Source organism: Falco biarmicus, chromosome 2 (genome assembly GCF_023638135.1).
Source record: "Falco biarmicus isolate bFalBia1 chromosome 2, bFalBia1.pri, whole genome shotgun sequence".
In the NCBI taxonomy this organism is placed as follows: Eukaryota; Metazoa; Chordata; class Aves; order Falconiformes; family Falconidae; genus Falco; species Falco biarmicus.
Window position 1 is genome coordinate 117,943,763 of NC_079289.1, and position 18,722 is coordinate 117,962,484.

The 18,722-nt window shown below is 46.7% G+C and overlaps 1 protein-coding gene across 5 annotated transcripts in view; it reads right to left on the bottom strand.

Moving 5' to 3' along the window:
- PHLDB2 (pleckstrin homology like domain family B member 2) overlaps nucleotides 1–18,722 on the bottom strand; it is a 126,336-nt gene that overhangs the window by 65,696 nt on the left and 41,918 nt on the right. For 3 of the 5 annotated variants that reach the window (XM_056328215.1, XM_056328216.1, XM_056328212.1), the window contains exon 1: nucleotides 4,504–4,600. The exons of 1 other annotated variant lie outside the window; for it this stretch is intronic. The gene's annotated coding sequence lies outside the window, so the exon portion shown is untranslated. Of the gene's footprint in view, nucleotides 1–4,503; nucleotides 4,601–4,793; nucleotides 4,815–18,722 lie in introns of those variants that run through there. One more of the 5 variants, XM_056328214.1, reaches the window with a different exon arrangement.

Genomic DNA, 18,722 nt, shown 5'->3' on the forward strand with positions numbered 1-18,722 from the left:
AAGCTCCCAGCCTGGCACCTTCACCAGCAGTAAATAAATTAAAAATCAAATATCTGTGAATCAGGTTTGACTAAGTCACTCCCTCGCAACCCTGCAGGTTTCCGATGTGGAAAAGGGAGCGGCAGAGGAAGTCACTCTTACAGCTTATCTCTTCCTCTGAGAAATTATCATGTTGGATACTGGAGAAGGAGCAGAAAAAGGGCAAGGCAACAACAGAAAACACCCTAAATAACTTTATTCCCCTCATAAACCACACCTATTTTACTGGAATAACTCCTCCAACTACTCCAAAAAATTGCACCTAAATACGACATTTTCAGTTAATTCTGTCCTACTGTATAGGCAGGATTCTCTCCTACTTGATAAGGATTGATGTTGTAGGCATTGCCAAATCAATTCTCTTTCCAGTAGACAGGCGTAATCATTTTAATCAGGTCATGACAACTGACAATTCTAAATGTGCATCAAAAATGAAAACACCCATTACCATGCAAATACTATAGTTTGGTGGCTACAAACTGAGATTTAAACCATTGACAGAAGAGACTGCAGAGTGTGTCCAAACAAAAACGCCAGTGAAAATGCTGAAGCTTTATAACTCTTGTGCCATAATAGCTACCTTTACCTGAAAGCAAAACTGCTAAAAGTACACATTTCAATGAATTTAATAGTATTCCTATGCATTTGGTAGGACAAGAGAGTAGACCACCTACTCAAACTGCATTATTTTAGTAGATATCACTGCCTTCTTATTTTGCAGTCACACAGATCACTGTTTCATCTGGACCGGTTCAATGGGATAAGCTGAAGTGAAAAGGAGAGTTAATTCTTCTCTGTTCAAACAAAAAAAGTCACTGACAGGTAGAAACATATTAGCAGAGATTTCTGTTAAAACAATGAACTCCTTTCTTCACGCAGAAAAACAGGGCAGCAGAGGACAAGCCAACCTCAAGTCGTGTTCCTCTCCTCTGCGTTGGTACCTCCCTGGCAGTTAAGCTTAAGAGTCAGTTATCTGACCTACGACTGATTCATCTCACACCAGTAACTACCAGCTCCCTGGTATTATTCTGACCCAATTTCATTAACTCCTTTCCTACTGAAAATCTGAGCATGCTCAAAAGATTTGCAAATCAAGACTTAAAAAAATTCACACAGACATGGCAAATAGAAAACTCTGCTGGTGGCTGGTAGACTGTGATTGCTTATACATCTCATTGTACACACTAACAAAACCCAAAACAAACAGCATAGCTGGTGTAGTAATAAGCATACATAAATATTCTAGACCAATACAATTCTCACTCCTGAATCCCAGGAAATACAGGCTTTCTTCAACTAAAATTTCAGGAACGGGGTTGAGTGAAGAAACAATTATGAACCCAAATTCATGCTGTACAGGAGCAGAAATTCTCACTGTACAGGAGCAGAAAGATCCTAAATAAAAGTTTCTCCTTTACGTCCTACCTGACATGATAAACTTGCTTTTAGGATGCCCCTAACAAATTCAATGGAAGCTTGCCATACACAGCAGATAGGTATGTCCCAGAAAATCTAAGCAGCTAGAAAAACCAATCAGAACAGCTTCAAAGATCATTTACTCCCTTTTTTTTTTTTTCTTTTTGTCTCCTTGGATGTCTCTACCATTTTTCTTCCTGTCTATTGCATTGTGTCTCTCTCTCAGGCAACCATTGCCCACGATCCACTTTCCTCTGTGCCGATTTCTTTCACTGCCACTTTGTGCCTGTCACTTCCTTCCGTTAATCAGTTCCCTCCAGCGCCCACTTATTCTGACAGTTTCTGTCTCTCTTACTTCGTTTGTCCATTTCTCCTCAATTTGTCTCCTTCCCGAGATGCTTGCCCCATATTTCCAAACGTCCCCGCTAGCTCTTTAGCGCTTCATTTCCCAGCGCTCTGAGGGCAGTGAGCATGCCCCCAGACTAAATGCTTCTCATCACACTTGCTTGGCAAACCACATCGTGACAGCGACAGCTCAAGTGGCGCCCGCCGTGGCTGCTGTGCTACCAAGCCATGGCTCTGCCCGCAGAAATACAGGGCAGCATTTATCAGCGAGTCCCTGGACCACATTCCCTCAAGAGAGGGATACACGTACTATACCTGCAGTTACACCCCCACTTAAGGTAATTAAGGAAGTTAAATGAAATGGTTCACTTAAAAACTGATCCCACCTGCGTGAGATTTGAGTAGAGAAAAAAACCAAGCCTGGTCACATTTATGGAGTTCACTCCTATACTGCAGCCTCTGGAGGACCTTCTAGAGGGGAAAACTGCCCCTGGATTTCTGTGGCATCTTGGATGTGCCCCACTGGTCTAAACCAAAACCTAGATGAACCGCATCTGCCCTGAACACCCAAAACAGGGCATCGCCTCGTAACTGGTTATTTCAGTGGGAAGCACTGTTTGCTACACTGGCAGTTACTACACATCAGAATTAACTGTTTGTTTTAACAAATGAAAATGGAGAGAATACACTCCACGTGCAGCAAACATAGCATTAATTCCTTCACAAAGGATCACCAGCACTTCCCCCTCCCCACCTTCATTATTTCAGGTTTTCTCTAGATCTTCAAGTGGAAAACAAACAAGATCTTCCCATCCAAACCCCTTCAAGTCCTTCTGATCCAACCCCACCCTCAGCCAAGGTGGACCTGCAATCTTTACCTCACCCATCCTCCGCTTCCTATCTAAGAACAGGATACTCCAAATTTTTCATGATGGACTTTGTTCCTTCCCAACAAGGGTCACCTGGCATCTTTGCATACTTTCAAGGAGCTGGTTGCTAATTTTATCTGATAAGCACAGACAGTAACTGATATGGAAAAAATGGAAAAAATTACTGTTCTTCCTGTCCTGGTTGCTGCCCAAGATTTCCATTCCCTCAGTAAAAACATGGACCCACAAAAGAGTCAATTTAGCATTTGTCAAAATTTCTGGTGTGGAAAGGGAATTGCACAAAACAAATAAAAATGGTACTATCAGCTCTGGAAAAGATTCGGCGTTAGTATTTGACTGTCCTAAAAGTATCTTTCTGTCACTCTCTTCGTTCAGCCCACCGCTCACCTTGCCAGCCAAGGTGGGCACTCACTCTCCCCATCTCTCGATTACTTCATCTCCTTTCTCTCCTACTGCTTCCTTCTGCTGTGGGAAAGCAAGCCCATCCTCGCCCTTCGCGATTCCGCGTGCCGCTGCCATGCCTCACCTCCTCCCACCTCTCTCCCTTTCCCACCTGAATACCTTATTCCCGGGGGACCTTAACTAGGAGAATATAGAGAAAGGAAAAAATCGAGTTCACCCAACACGCGGACTTGCAGAACTGGCTCTCTCGCCTGCCTCGTCCCCCCGAAGAGAGGGAGCAGGCAGCACAAAGATGAAATAATTCACCATGTTCCGACTGGCAACACGTCCACCCAGCTGCCCCAGCGATGCAGACGTGGAGGACTCGGGCAGGGGCAGAGTCAAGGCACACAGACAAGATGACACGCTGACACGATGAGCACTTGGGGGGGAAAGAAGGAACTGGTGACAAAAGCCATGTGTTTGAGCTCGCAGCAGCGCTCGGTGGCAGGAGCAGAATGCCCATCTCTCCAGCCTTTATGCAAGCGCCGCCGGTCTATTTGCACTTCTGCACATGGGGAAATTCCTCCGGCGGCTCTGGGGCAGGAGGAGCGGGGTCTGCTCCCAGCCCGTGCCTCCTCTGGCCGGCGGGCAGCAGGTACGGGGCGGCCCCGCGCCCCCCGCTGCCCCCGGGGCCGCGCACCGGGGCTGCACGGGAGGGGGAAAGCGGGGTGACCGCCGGGCTCCCAACCCGTCAGGGGTCCCCGAACCCAAACCCCTCCGTGTCACTGAACCACTCCGACGGAATACCGGCTTCCTATCGCTCAACTCCAGCGATGCCGAGGCGGTATCCATCACCGGGCTCAGCCCCGGCAGAAGCCCATCTCCAGCCGCGGGAGCCTTGAAAAGCCACCGGGCTAACAAAGAACGGGCGGACAAAGAGCCCCCTCCTCCCGTTACCCCCGCCACCAGGTAGATGGCTGGCGACGGACCCCCGAACCGGAGCAAGGCGAGCCCCGCCGGCCACCCCCGCCTCCCCCGCCCACGGACACGCGGGGCGGACGCCCCCGCCGGGGCCGGGCAGAGGCTTTGTTCAGCGGTGGGGCCGCGGCGGCGCCCGCCAGCACCGGGGCGGGGGGGGCACCGGGACAAAGGGCTCGAGGCGACTTGCGCCCATAGGGACACGGGGGGAGCCCCGTTCCTTTTTGCTGTGTCTGCCAAGGGGGGGGGCCCGAACCGCGAGGGGAGAGGGGTGGCACAAACTCCCCTCAAAGTAACCACAAACCGGAGCGCGGCTGAGCCGCCGTCAGGGAGGGACCCGCTCCCCATCCCCGCAGCGCTCCGCCACCGGGAGCGGAGCCGGGCGCGGCCCGGGAGGGCCGACCCCACCCCCGACCCCGCGGGACGGCGCTTCCCCCGGCCCCGCACTCACCGCCGCCTCCGGCCGCCGCTGCCCCCCGCGCATCCCGCTGACCGCCCGGCCGCCGCTGCCAGCGCCGCCGCCGCCGCCCGCCCTCCCCCGCCCGCCGCCACCTCCCGCTGGAGGCGCCCCCGCCCGGCAGCCAGCGCCGCCCCGCGCAGGGGCGCTGCCCGCCCCCCCGTGGGGCACCCCCGCCGGCGGAATGGTTCGCTCCCCTCAGGCCGGGGCCGCGGGGAGCGGGGCGGCCGAAGGACAGGCGGAATGGGGGGGGGTGGGACACGCAACGACGCGCACAGAGATACCTGCAGCGGGGGCTGGCGGGGCCGCCCCAGGGGACAGCCGGCGGCCGCTTCGCGATCTTAAATATGAATCGCCAGGCAATTTCCTGTCCGCCAGATTAGCTGAGCAAACAGGGCGGCTCTGCGAGGGCGCGGGCTCGGTTTTCCTTGCCTGGGGCTGGGGGTGCGTTTACCTGCTCCCTCCTGCTGGGGAGGGGGCTGCCCGCGCCCTGCCAGCCCCGCAGGGGCGCCGCGTTGCCTCCATGCCCGGTGGGGTGGCCCTGCCGCCCGCCTCAGCCCGGGGGTCACGGCCCGGTGCAGCCCACCAGAGGCCTGCCCACAGCTGACCTGAACAGAACACGTGGGCATGTATGTGCGTATACATATATGTATGTGCCTACACACACCGGGCCTCCAAGGCCCCTGCGCAGGCCTCAGGCATCAGCGAAGGACGCGCCGGTGGCAGCAGCCGCCGTTTTGCTGTCCCAGAGTGGGGAGCAGGCCACTGAGGCCGGCCGGGCCTCCATGGCTGGGCTTCCAAAGCAAACCAAGCGTACAAACCAGCACTGGCCTGGCGTGTCTGCCCAAGCTGTGCCTCACCTGCCCCGTGTGTGGTGAGGGGCTGGGGGCATCGACGCCATCCCCTTCAGAGGTCCCCGCTCAGGAGGCTGTGAGGAGATGGCGGCAGTGAGGCGAACCGCTGGGTTGCAGCTGTCACCAAGGAAAACAAAAAGAGTGAAGATACCTCTGGGGAGGGTCGTGCCACCCCCAGGATCGGCGGGTGCTGGGAGCCAGGAGCATATAACAAACCTTCCCTTTCCGAGCGCACGTACAGCATCCTTGGTAAGGAAAACTCCACGGATGAGAGGCGCGAGCCAGCCTGGAGGACTGTGCTCAAGGCGGGGGATCCTGCGTAGGGACCTTGTTTCGTACTGTGTGGCCTCGTCACTACCTCTCCCCATTTATTTCTCCAAAGGGGACATTTGGGGGGCGTACCTGCTGGGCAGGGGTCCTGGGGGGAGCGGAGGCTCACACGGCTGCCACGATTGCCAACTGTTCCCATCTGCCGTGGGGACGTGGGGTTCATTGTGATCTGGTTCCTGCCTCGCATGTTCCAGGGGATATTTTACTTGGCTAAAACTGTTACTTTGCCACAATATAAACTTTGTAGTAACTCATGAAAATCTGGAATCCGTATAGTAACATGCACAATACCAGAGGATATTAAAAGGAAAAAAAAGAAGGAAAAGAAAGTGGCCTTGGCTGTGTAGTGTCTTTTGTAGTTTACATATAAAAAGACAAGCTTTTGAGATTAATTGGTAGGCCAGAACCCAGATAAGCTCTTCTGTGATGCCTCTGCTAAGGTCTGAGTGCTTCATTTACTACTAGTGTTGAACCTGGATCTTCTTTTTTGTTCACTGAACAAGCAAGAAAGAGTACACTCAGTTAAAAAAATAAAGGCATATACGTGTAAGGCATGCAGAGTTAAGGACATGCTCACAGCTGGAAGAGGCGAGTACGAATTTTAACCCTGCCACGGCCGGAGCCAAAGGCAGCCAGCCTTCCCTTCGTCTTAAGTGATCTTCTTTTTCCTTTTAAGTGGGAAAATTGGAAGCAACAGTTTGCAAAAGTCTCCCCAGGGAAAATGATGCCTAGTAGCTCGGAAAGGAGTAACTGCTCTTGTGGTTAAACTGTAACTCTGAAGGACTTTTGATATGCTGGCTGAAATGTTCCTTTAGTTAGCTCCTACACAGTAGGTGACGTGACATCAAAGCTGGATCAGGCAGAGCACGTGTTTCCCCTCATATATGTATGCCGGGAAAATTTTATTCGAGTCAGTGTCATCTGTTTCTTGGCAGCAAAGGAGAGAAAAATAAGGAATAGAGCTTATTTCTAAAATAACAAGAGGTACTCAAAACCAGCCATAGCTGAGGCCCTAAAATAACTTGATAAGTTGGAATGTCTAACAGGAAAGCGTCTGGCAATTTAAGACAAAAGAAAATACTCTCTTGGACATTTTATGAGTAGGAAATACTTAAAAATTAGCAAACAAGCAAAACTCCAAAAACCTAAAGAGCTGAAAACTCTCGTTGGAACAAAAGCAATGCTACTACTATTAAAGAAAGTCAGGAAAAAGGGTATGGAAACTTGCACGAGAGCTACAAGTTGGTAGATGGGTTCAGCAGTCCACATAGCTGGCTTTAACTGTTTTCATGGCAGTTGCACAGCTACATCAACTGTACTGTATATCACAGAGGCTTTTAAAATTCTCCGCCCCTGAGTATGCAAACATGCCCAATAAAAGTTTAGTTTCCATGGCAATTCATATAAGTAGAAATCAAATGTTGGAATGTTTGCAAAAAGCATGCTTTAATCATGAGCATTGAAAATGGTAATAAAACACTTCAGCTCCTGTAACTGGGAGGGAGAGCGTTATTCAGCCACTTCAGAACCAAAGTCACCTCTGAGCAGGCACCGCAGCCACAACCTTTGCATTACCTGGTCCTTACCCTTACAGATTTTATCCACATCAGGTGTGGACATGACTGCATTTCTGTCAAATGAGCCAGAGCCCACAGCTGGGAGTCAGTTCAGGCTTTATGCTATCTGCAGGAGCAGAGACAATACCTAGCCTGACAGAATCAGTCCGAGATAAAGCTACTCATTGATGACTGGGTGTAGTTACACCCAGTCTTTTCTTTGGTGGCAAAACTGGTCTGGTTTCTTCCCTTTCCTGCCTTAACTATTCATTTGGGTTCACAATCTATAGTTTGTGACCTTCTTGCGTGGGCTGATGCAGTTATTTGTGAAAACCAGACCAAGAAGGTGATCCAGATGAAAACTCTTCCTTCCCCTTCCTGAAAAAGGTCCAACAAGTACTTGCATTAGGGTGACTGATAAGAAGAGGAGCAACATAGATCTGAGCAGCTGTGCTTGAGACCGAGCCTCTGTTTCTTGAACCAGTGGCACCAATACATTGATGGATTATTAAATCCCACCTTTTTTGAACAAACGTGTTGCAACAAATGAAGTCAAAAGGATTCAGCACTTCCCAGCATGTAGCCAGAGCATTTTGAACTACTGCCTCAGTGAAGAAACCCAGCTGTTGCTTGCCGTTGCAGAATAAATCTACACAATTGTTTATAGCTTGAAAATAACAACGGCCACAACCAGAACTTCTGGTGAAACTTCAAAGCAAGCAGTGATTCTTCTGTTGTAACTTCCTCAAAGACATTTTGAGGCAGTGTAGAAGGCTGGACTCCAGGTACCGAAAGAAACTTGATTTTTAAGGCTCATCAGAAATCTCTGCAAAACAAAAAGGCAACCTGGAGCATGTCTGCATTCATCAGTACCATTCGGCTGAAAAACTCATGCCCAATAGTTACATTGCTTGTCTGAGTTAAAAATCTAAACATCTGTTAATGCAGCACACCGTAGAGAGGTATATAAAGCAAAAATAAGATAATGTAAGCTGAGGTTCAACCAGTGGAGTGTTCTTGTGACTTGGCCCAAAACTTTTAAGTTGTCACACAAGAGCTATCCAGAAGAAACTGCCTGTTGAAAATAAGTTACAGGAGTAATCAAATCTTATGCTCCAGGGCACAAGTCAATTGCTGGAAGGGTCAGGAAAGGAATTTCCTCACTCTCTTCCTTTGCACAGTTGTACACAATTAACTAGGTTGTAATTGCAAGGCAAGAAAGCAGTTAGGTTTTACATTCCTCTGAATCATCAAGTGCTGGCTGCTTTTGCAGCGCAGTTCAGAGCTTAAGGGACAGGTCTGGGAGGTGGGTTTTGTTGCACTTCTGTGCAACAACTCTAGGCTTTGCCTAGATTTGCAGCGCAGTTTTGAAGTCTGCTCTTGCTTTGATGCTGACTGACTAGCTCAGAGTGTGGCTGCACTGCAGAGCTACCATTAAAGTGAGGACTTGGCCAATTCAGGCAGTTAGCTTCCTGTTAATAACTAGTTACCTTATGTCTCTATTGAATAATGATTCATTTAAGTAGTAGCAATGTTGTAGCCATAATGGCCTAAAGATATAAACAAGGCAAGATTTGCTGGAAAGGTAACCATTTTTACTGAAGCAACTTGACCATTTAGTGCAATAAAAGATCATGCTATTTCTTCTTTAAATAGAACATTTTAGTAATCAAAAGGATTTTTGCCAACACAGGCCAGACATTACTCTGCTTCAAATCATAAGAGCAGTACCCTATTAGCTTGTGTATGGCTGTCTTTGCCGCTGATTAATTGCTTCCCCTTGCTAGAATCGGCGTGCTTCTGTGAGTGGGGGTGGCTTAGGGCTTAATTAGCCAACTCTGTTACTGCAGCTAAGCTCACGACAGTGTTACTGGAGTTCCTCTGTACACAAGTGTATTTTTGATGTATGATCTGTGAGCAAACATCTTGAAAACTGCAAGCTGTGGTCTGCTGGCAAAACCTTGGTCCGTGCTCCTCTCATAGATGTGATGTCAGTAGGCAGAGGGTTGGCAGAAGACACGGTGCAAACGCCACAGCTACACTGGTTTACGCTTATAGTCACAGATTACAGCAGCTAATACTTTTGTACTCCGTAGTTGGATACAAGGGTGTCTTCATCCTACAGTTGCCCCTTTGAGACTTACCTTTTTCCCAGCAAGCAATAAAGCAATTCATAGGTTCCTACATAAACCTTAGTCTGGGGCCTTATGATTTGCCTCTGATGCCAAGCCAGGAAAGTTTTCTGTTCTCCTTTCGTCTCTATCTTTAACAAATCTGGATGCAAAAATATTTAATAATGTGGTGGGTCGTGTCAGTGAGAGAATAGTTTCTTTAGTAGGAAATGAGAAGAAATCTAAAAGCATTTAAGCCACTTGGCCAAGGTTACCCAAGAAATCTCAGTGGGAGCAAGGCGTGGAACACAAGAACCCAAGATACTACTTTAATGTCACAGTTAAATCTGTGCAAAGATAGATCTCTCTGTGTTAAATTAAGTACTTGTTTGGTTTCTTCCTCCTGCAAAAAATATTCTTCCCCTTCAGGTGAAACTAGATTAATTAGTACAGAGTCAAAAGAGGTAAAACAATGCATTTCTACCAAAAAAGGAAAGATGGTTGCCAAAACTTACTTCATTCTCTTCAGTCATTTGGGCTGGAATTGATGTAGTGACTTTCATAAAGGAAAAAGCTCTGTCTAACACAATTTAGATAAAATATATCCTCACAACTGATTCATGAAGCTGCCTTTGCTGGCAAGTTTTTATATCTGCATTGAGAAGGGTGGTAGAGTGTTTTTCTCAGCAGATGGCCCCCAAATGTGGAATTAAGTCCCATTAGCAGCACAAAGGATGACACAGTATCGCTACTACTTTCCTGCACTAATAGGAGCAGAGTAAGATGTAGAGATATATTTTAGCCTCAGATTTCTGGGATTTTTCTCGAAACAGAGGCGGGATTAAAAGCAACTGAAAAATATAAATTCTAACCGTTTTCTCCCTATGTAGTCGCCCTTACTTAAAACTGCCTTACACACTTAGACAAAAATACACACAACACAAAGAGGTAAACCTACTGAAGATGCACTGATGCCCAAGGCAAAAGCAACCTGAACCAAAATAGTAGCCAGGTGACAAGCTACCATCTAACCTCCTCACTGCACTTGTACCCTCTTCAACAAAACCCAAAAAACACAGCAGGGTGGCGGAGAGTGTCGCAGAATACACTCAGCTCCTGTCAGAATGGGCAGGGGAAGGGGGAAGATGGACCAGTGGTTTATTTCCCCACAGGTTTTTAATTGATGGGTGCTGTAGGAATCCAGCTCCTGAGGCCAGGCCAGCTTCTATCCTAGGCAGCTTGCTGGCATGCAAGGCATGACACAGCACATACCCCTCGCGTGTGCCCCGTGCCAGATCAATCCCTACCCCGTTCTTCCCTTTCCTCGTGTCAGGCCCATTTTGGGTTACCCTGGGGAATAACGGGGGTCCGTGTCCAGCCATCCTACTGGCAATTCTGTTTCTCTGTGCCCACTGTTGGTTGTGCCACCTTCCTCGCCGGGTCTGTCGTTGTGCCAGTTACAGGACTGGGCTCCGGCCGGCAGGACTGGAACCATGGGAGGGCTGCGGATGACCTCACCTTCCACACAGGCTGCACACTGCTGCAAGAGCTTTTGGCACCGTGAGCTTAGTGTAAAGTAAAGCACTTGGCTCCTTCAGATTGAAAGCTCCGCATCTCTCCACCTGCCCAGCCTGCAGTGGCTAGGACCTCTGCGCTTGAACTTGAAGCCGAAGCTTTACGGGGCAGCTCCTTAGCTATGATGGTAAACTGAAAAGCAAACGCAGGTATTTGGGGAATACGAGTCATTTGGAAATGCCATTTTACAGGAGCTAGACCGTGTGGGCCCTGCTGATCTATGCATGTATCCTTGCCTACGCTGCTCACCTGAGGGCATCCATCCCCGTCCCGCAGCGCTGCTCCCGGCCGCCTGGGAAGGGTGTTTGCCATCACGCCCGATACAGGCTCTCCGCCTGGGCCTGCACCGCTGTGGCCACGACACCACATGCCTCCCATGAAATTCCCACTGACTGATGTAGGATTAGGCCCACAGGAAGCAATAAAATATGCTTGCTGATCCCACAGTATCACAGGAAATTAACATATGACAATCTTTAACACATTGTTTTAATAAATTAGAATTTTGTACTGTAGTTTAAAGACCACTGTGAAATCTGAGATAGCACGCTGGGGGTGGTCTCGCTTCTTTTGCATAATGCCTTGTTTGCACGTTGCATTTTTTTTTACCCCCTTACTCTTTGCACTACTGAAACCTTAAAACAGTCAGGGAGGCATCCCAGCGTTCATCAGCAACAACACTCATTTTGGTTGCAAGCTCTCTGGACTGTCCTGTAAACTACAAACCCATTCTAACCAAGAAGAGAAATGCACTTAGTGATACACTTTGCTGGTGGGACATAAATTAGGCAGCAATATGCAATGGGGACACAAAAGTAGCCCACAGGAGCTGGGCAGTTACTGCATAAAGAGGGGAAAGGGCTGACAGCGGATCCTCATTAGACTTAGGAACAGCTTGCCATTAGCGTGCTTTTTTAAACCTCAGAAGTTTAACAGGAGAAAAATGTTTCTTTATGCCTCAGATCTCCTCTTCAGTTAACGGAGGTTTCAGGTTCCCCCTCCCCCCTTCATTTCTAGAGAGGCTGCCAAGTTTTCCCAGAGCTAAAAGCAACAACTTTCTGTTAAACGTTACTTCATGCTTCTGGTATTAATCTAATAGGAGGCTAGATGGGGAGGAGGGGGAGGCAGCAATGAAAGCCGATTTCCTGCCATGCAGTGGGAAACCCATAGAAAATTCAGATCTAGCACTAATTTTAACAGCTGGACGACTGCTTTGGCTTTTACTTGCCACAGGAACATGCAACTGCATGCTTTTTTTTTGTAATAAAAAGAAAATAGACGTCATGCAAAAGGCAAAATAAAAAGAAGGCTTGCAATTGTAAATACCCTGATTAAACCATCCTATTCAACTATGCGAGAAATATCAACACATTTTGCAAATTGCCTCTCATTTCTGTTAACATTTCTAATAAGAATGTTCATGGAAACAGAAAATATACAAGGAAATCGTCTTGCTAATAAGCACTTCGACAAATATTTACTTGGGAAGTGCTCCAGCAACCGCTTTGAAAGGAGTCTTAGCGGGTTTGAGAATCACGCAATTGGGACATTGAAATAAAACTCCCTGGTGGAAGTGAAAAAATTGTAGTGAAAAGAGCAGATTGCAAACACGCAACACACAAGCCAGAGACACCAGCCTTGTAGCAGGTCGTGGCCATACGTAGCATACACCGAAGCACTATTAGCAGCCCCTCTCTCAAGCGTGCAGCATGCCAATGAGTAACTTCTTATATTAAGCCTCCATTCTCTGGATAAGTTCTTTATTAGGAAGGGCTTGGCTGTTTATCCTGATAATAATTGTTTGGAGGGTGATGGCCGCAAGTGTAGTCCTTTACATTGACTATTAAAAATGTGGGTTTTTCCTCCTTTCGTGCTTTTTGCTCAGCCTTTGCTCCACCTGTTTCTCACATGCCATATGGCTCAAATCACGACATATTGCAGAAGATTTTTTTACATGGATGCAAAGAAAGCTTAATACAGTACACATGCTGAAATTGAACCCTGTTTTGTAGATAAAGCAGAGCTCTAGCTTGTTTGTGGGTGCTGTGTATACTAGGAAGAATCCTTACCACAGATTATCTTAATGTTAAGGCTTTACCTGCCCCCTGATGCGTGCGCTCAACGCATCATGGCAGCTGGTTTTTATGTCACTAGCTGCAGCCAGCTGTTAGACTGAAAGTGTTAATAACCATTTTCATCAGTCCCAGGCTTGCATTAACTCAAAGACTCTCAAGGGTAGTGATGGCAGAAAAACCCCAGAAGCTGACACCCAAAACACAAAGCAGAAGCTACGCTATGTGAGCTGGGAGGCTTCTCACGGGGCAGATAAACACAAGGCTGGAACATTTGATAGCTTAAAGTACTGATGGGCAGGAGAGACGAAAAATAAAAGCCTTGAAAACAAGGGAGAGAATGAGAAAAGTTGCTGTGGTTATTACATTAGAAAGAAGTTTAAAGAGATGGAGCTTCTTAAGCGTGCAGTACTGCTGAGAAGGCAGAGACATCTAAAAAAAATACTATTTCCAGTTTCTTTATTCTGTGTTTCTACAAAACAGGACGTTATGCACAGTTTTTAAGTCAACAGGACCATTGCCATCGCCCCCTCTGTACTCCAAAAATTCCAGCTGGTATCAGGTTTTCCTTGTAATGGAAACAAGCTGGCAGAACTTCAAAGACTTGATAACAGCTTACACCGAGAAAGGACAGCAAGAGTTAGTTATACTTCACTATTTAAAATGTTGGTTTCAACTTTCCCTTTTTTCTTCTTTTTTTCTTTTTTTTTTTTTTTTAGAAAAGTTGGATAGAATTTGGCAATGCTTGGTGCCACTTGTATCTGGTCGCAGCTCAGGAAGAGAATGTGAAAAAGTAGCTGTACTGGAATTTGTTCAGGAAAGGCTATCTTACAGCTCAACTTTCACCAAATGTACCGTGGCCAGGGGCTACGAGCGCCATGAAATCACTGAGCTCAGTCAGACAGTTTTTAAATGACTGAAAAATTGAAATGGTGGTTTTGAACAATAGGGCTATATGAGTACCCTATTTATTTCTTTATTTGAAGGCACAGACATAGGCGGACCCCGATAAACATTGTCTTAAGAGCACAAACATTCTGAAGAACCTAGGATACTGAGTGAAAAATTGTTGAGTAAGTGGAAATATGCCTTTGATTTATAATGTTATATATCAAATTCACCTTTGATAGACAAATCTGGTTCAAGCAATTCCCCTTTTAGTCTTACTCGTGCATCTTTCTTTTCTAATTTTTGGCCACAGTAGGATTGTAGGTTCAGTTTCAAGATTGTCCTAACTTTCCATGTAGTGCCAAATGGCAGCTGTACTGCATTAAAGTGATGTGATCATGCCACTTTGCAGAACCACTTTTAAGAATCATGCTGGAACTTACAGAAACCAGAGGCTGAGTATCTATATAAATAAGACATTTTTTCTCCTGTGGAAAAAATGTTTCTCTTTTAAAAATATTACAGTCCCTCATTTGTTTTCTTCTCCCTCTGCTTCTTCCCTGATCATATGCAACTGAAGAAATGGCCTTTGTTAGCTTTTTCTGGCCTGGCAAGAAGCCCAAAGATCCAGCTGACAAAAACCTCAAGTCAGCAAATCCAGTGAGAGGAACGTCCTTTTCAGAGCCCCCGTTTCACAGTCTCCCTGTCACGGAACATCTCAGTAGTGCCGCACAGAAGAGCCTTTCGAAGCCCTTCCTTGTGAATCATCCTTACTCTGTTCCTTGTGCTTAAGTAATTAGCTCTCATTACCCACCCGTTGCTGCCCAGCATTTGCACGCTGAGCGCTGGGGGAGGCTGATGGAACAGCATCGGTCCAAAAGCAAGCTCCCATCAGAGATGCTCAAGGGATGACTGCAAGGCGCCGTGGATGGGCTCCCGTCTCTCCCACCCCTCGCTACACCTGTATCGCGGCATGCCGAACTCAGAGGGCAGCCGCTCGAGAGGGCTGCGTTAACCTAGACAATGGATGGTCAGCGAAAGGTCCTCGAGGTAAATACACGTGTGCTGCTCTAAGTCCTAGCCCACCACCGAATCACTGAGTTCGCACCCAAATTTCTAACGTGTAAGAGTCAGGGACTTACTCCTTGAAGAGAAGCTGCCGGTTCACAGTGGTCGTAGTCAGAAAAAAAGGTGCTGCGAACAAACTTCGAGGGTCTATCTCATGCATGAGTTGGATAAGATGAATTTTGAAATTTTTTTCCCCAAAGGAATCCAGTGCTTTTTAAAGAGATAAAGAACACAGTAAATAAAGACTTCACCAGGCAGCAGAGCAATCTGCACCACGGCTTCACATCACGGAAGTGTTTCATCCTGCAATCAGAGCACTTCATGTAATGTCAAAATAAGCATTTATTTCTCACGCAGCTTTCTTTCCTAGCCTTTCCTTAGCTGACACAGCAGGCAAACACTGTTCTTTCAGCTCTTTCTCCTCCCCTTTCCTCAGCGGCCCTTTGGTATTTACCTCCTCTCATTTTGGATTTCCTGCCTGCACCCTAGGGAAAGGATTTTCCTGTGAGAAACAAGTGTGTCACACTGCTGATCTGCTTGGATGCCAGTAGATCAAGTCTATCCACCATGTGAAGCAAAGCTCTCATCTACCTCCCATCAGAATAGTACTGCCTTCAGGTTATTTTTTTTTTCTCCTTATCTTGACCCATTTTATTTGGAACTAGTTTTAGTAAATTGGCTTCCTGGTCCCTACCAAAGCTGCTGCCTCCGTGTATTAAATTAAGATGGGACGCAACTGCTTTGGGCAAATGAAGATCTAAACTACACTAAATCTCAAAATTAAAACCAAATGTCAAACATTTTGAACACACACCTACTTTTTCTAGGGTCCTGCATAGCACATATCTTTTTGGTGACTGTATTTGTCGTTTTACTCTGAGAGGGGGAGAAAAGCAAGTAAGAATACCCTGTGTCTCTGCACATGTACAGAGAGCAGGGCACAGCAACTCTGCCAGGAGCATCCAGATATGGTGACACTAAACACAGGCAGCTCTTTCTGAAATTACAGAAGGTGGTTTTTCATAAGGAGGGAAATCTTCCTGGCAATTCACACCTAATTATTCATGGAAATGAAAGCCACCAGCAGGACACAGGAGGAAAAAAAGCTCTGCATCTGAGCAGTGAAAGTCCCAGGAGGTATGTCATCTCAGATGGCTGGAGCCCCAAACTTGCTTCACCTCAAACACAGATTAGAGCTTTTGTCTTTCCCCAGTGACCAAAGAGACCAGGAAACCTTTAGCCTCTGGGCTGGGTCGCGGCCAAGGCTGCCGAGCCCTCGGGCAGCTTGCTGGCAGGCTTTGGAAGTGCTTGGGAAGGGGACAGAGGTGCCACCTTCTCTGTGCTGGCTCTGCAGAGGCCAGAAGACACAACATAATTGTGCTGTAAAGACAGAATAGTCCTTTCTGGAAGGTCACTGGGGGATGTGTTTACGCGCATGCACGCTCCAGTACGAGGTGTGCATGCTATACTGAGCGTATGTAATGCCAGCAGAGTAAAAACTCTGGCTAAAGAATGCGGTAGGATATATCGCTTAGTATGTTTTCATTTAGAGGTCTTCAGGGTGTTTTGTGCTTAGGATGTTGAAAGTGCCTTAGACCTCTTTGCTATCCTCTTGTGGTACCTTACAAGAGATGCTAGATCGCCACAATTGCAATAGCCCGGACTGTGGCAAACAACAGCCTGTGGCTTTCAATTGGTTGTACTATAGATCCTCAAACTATTATAGAGCATCAGGGGGTGTTTTGTGGCTTGTGGTATATGTCTAATGGGTGATTTGCAGACCTTTTGGGTCTAACCAGCTATTACCCCCGTGTTTGTGAGGCACGGGATTGGGTGACCCTGGTGGCTTATTCCATGGACAATGTGTGGTATCTCACACTGCTCGCTATTTTGTGAGAAATAAGGACTGGCCTTCGTTGTATTTTCACTTTGAAAGTTGACTGAAAAGTTCTTTATCACATACAAAAAGATTTTTGCATAAAGAAGTCTAGAGGCTGAGCTCTGGGTGATGCATTCTGGAAAGCTCCAGAAAAGGCAGTTCTCTGGCCAGTGCACCGCCAGAGCGCTAGCTGGGGTTCACAGAGTGTGGCAGAATTATGTACAGCCTTGCTTCAGCTTCACCCCAAGCCCATTCACTTTGCATTTTCTGCAATGTAAGCTTAAGAAGAACCTAAATCTACACTTGGTGATCATTCATGGGACTAATGAAAGTCAGATTCAGACAGTGTTTTAATAAAAGTCAGACTCACTTGTACGGGAAATTACGCGGAGCCTGCAGACACTTGAAAACCAGAGGAACTGTCTGTGGAAGGCACTGTTTAGATGGTCTTGAACTTTGTCTCAGTTGCAGCCCAAACTCATAATGCTAGAAATCTCTTAATGTCATGCTTATAAATAGACTGTCAAAAGTATTTTTCAAATAAAGATGTAAGGGACAACCTTTCTGTCACAGCCAGATAATGCATTCACATACTAAATCTAGTGAACAAAGCAGATATTGTGCAAAAAAAATGTTTTTTTCTAAGCAATGAGATAGGTGAATAATGAAGTTAAAGCTCATTCAAGAGAGAGAGCATGTGCGACACTGCAGTAATCAGAAAGATCAGTAAAGGTTAACTGTGATCAAGTTGATCATACAATATAGAGAAAAAGCAAACCTCCAAAACCAAGTGCAAGTCTCACTTAGGCAAATTTGACTCTGTAGCAAGTAAATATTCCTGCGTGGAAAGCTCCAGTAGATCCTACTTAGGCCAGTTTGTGTTTTATTCTGACCTGGCCTTTCCCTTCTAATTAATATTCATTTATATTTTCCACACTTAAATCTGACATTGCATTCCCTATAAAAAAGTTCACTTGCTTAACTACAGCTAGAAGCATAGATATCTGCTTCTTTGCCACTGCGATGAGATCCATCAGAGTGTTACCACATCCTGAGCTGGTCGGTACTTCTGCATCACTTCTCTCTGGCAGGTGGACAGATGTTGGAACCTGCTGCTGCACTTTTCTGATACAAACCATTCTGATTTCAGGGCAACTCCTTAAACGCATGTTCTCACATTACCAGTGAGAACTTTAGAGCAGGCAACACCTTGCTTGCTTGGAGCTGCAGGTGCCTGACTTCTGAAAACTCAGCTTTTATTCAGTCAGTCAGCAAGTATTTATTTTGCTGGGACTTTCTTGATGCCTTCTCTGCATGCTGCCCTGATGTCTTTCTGGTTTCTCTTCCACATGAACAATATTCAGCCACCTGCACGTTAACTCAGCCTGTTTATCAAACCCTCCACCTACACTACACATTCTTAAACAGCTTTGTATGTACCCTCGTTTTTTGGGTGGTGGCTCCTATTGTTTCAGCTATCCATTTCGTAAAGCTTAATTGCCCTTTGCAGTTGACTGAAACGAAGGGTGGTTGTTACACCCACTACCTTCAGCAAGACTTCATGCAACTGCCAGCATCACAAGATGTGCGTTTTTAGTACCCAGGCAAACCATTGCATTTATGTCCCTCAGGACTCCCCAACAGGATGCTGACCACTGACAAGTTTTCTCAGACACACAAATATCTTCCTGTAAAACTTCTGGAACTGCAGACCACCTTCTTCTATCTTCCTGCAGTAAAGCAGCCCTGTATTTAAATGCAGCAGCTCTCTATTCCTTGACAAATGTAGAATCTGAGTGCTAAGGAAAACAGCCTTTTCCACGCTTCCTCCTGCCCTTTAAATCGCTCCTCTCCCCAGCTAATTCACTTTTCCAATTAAA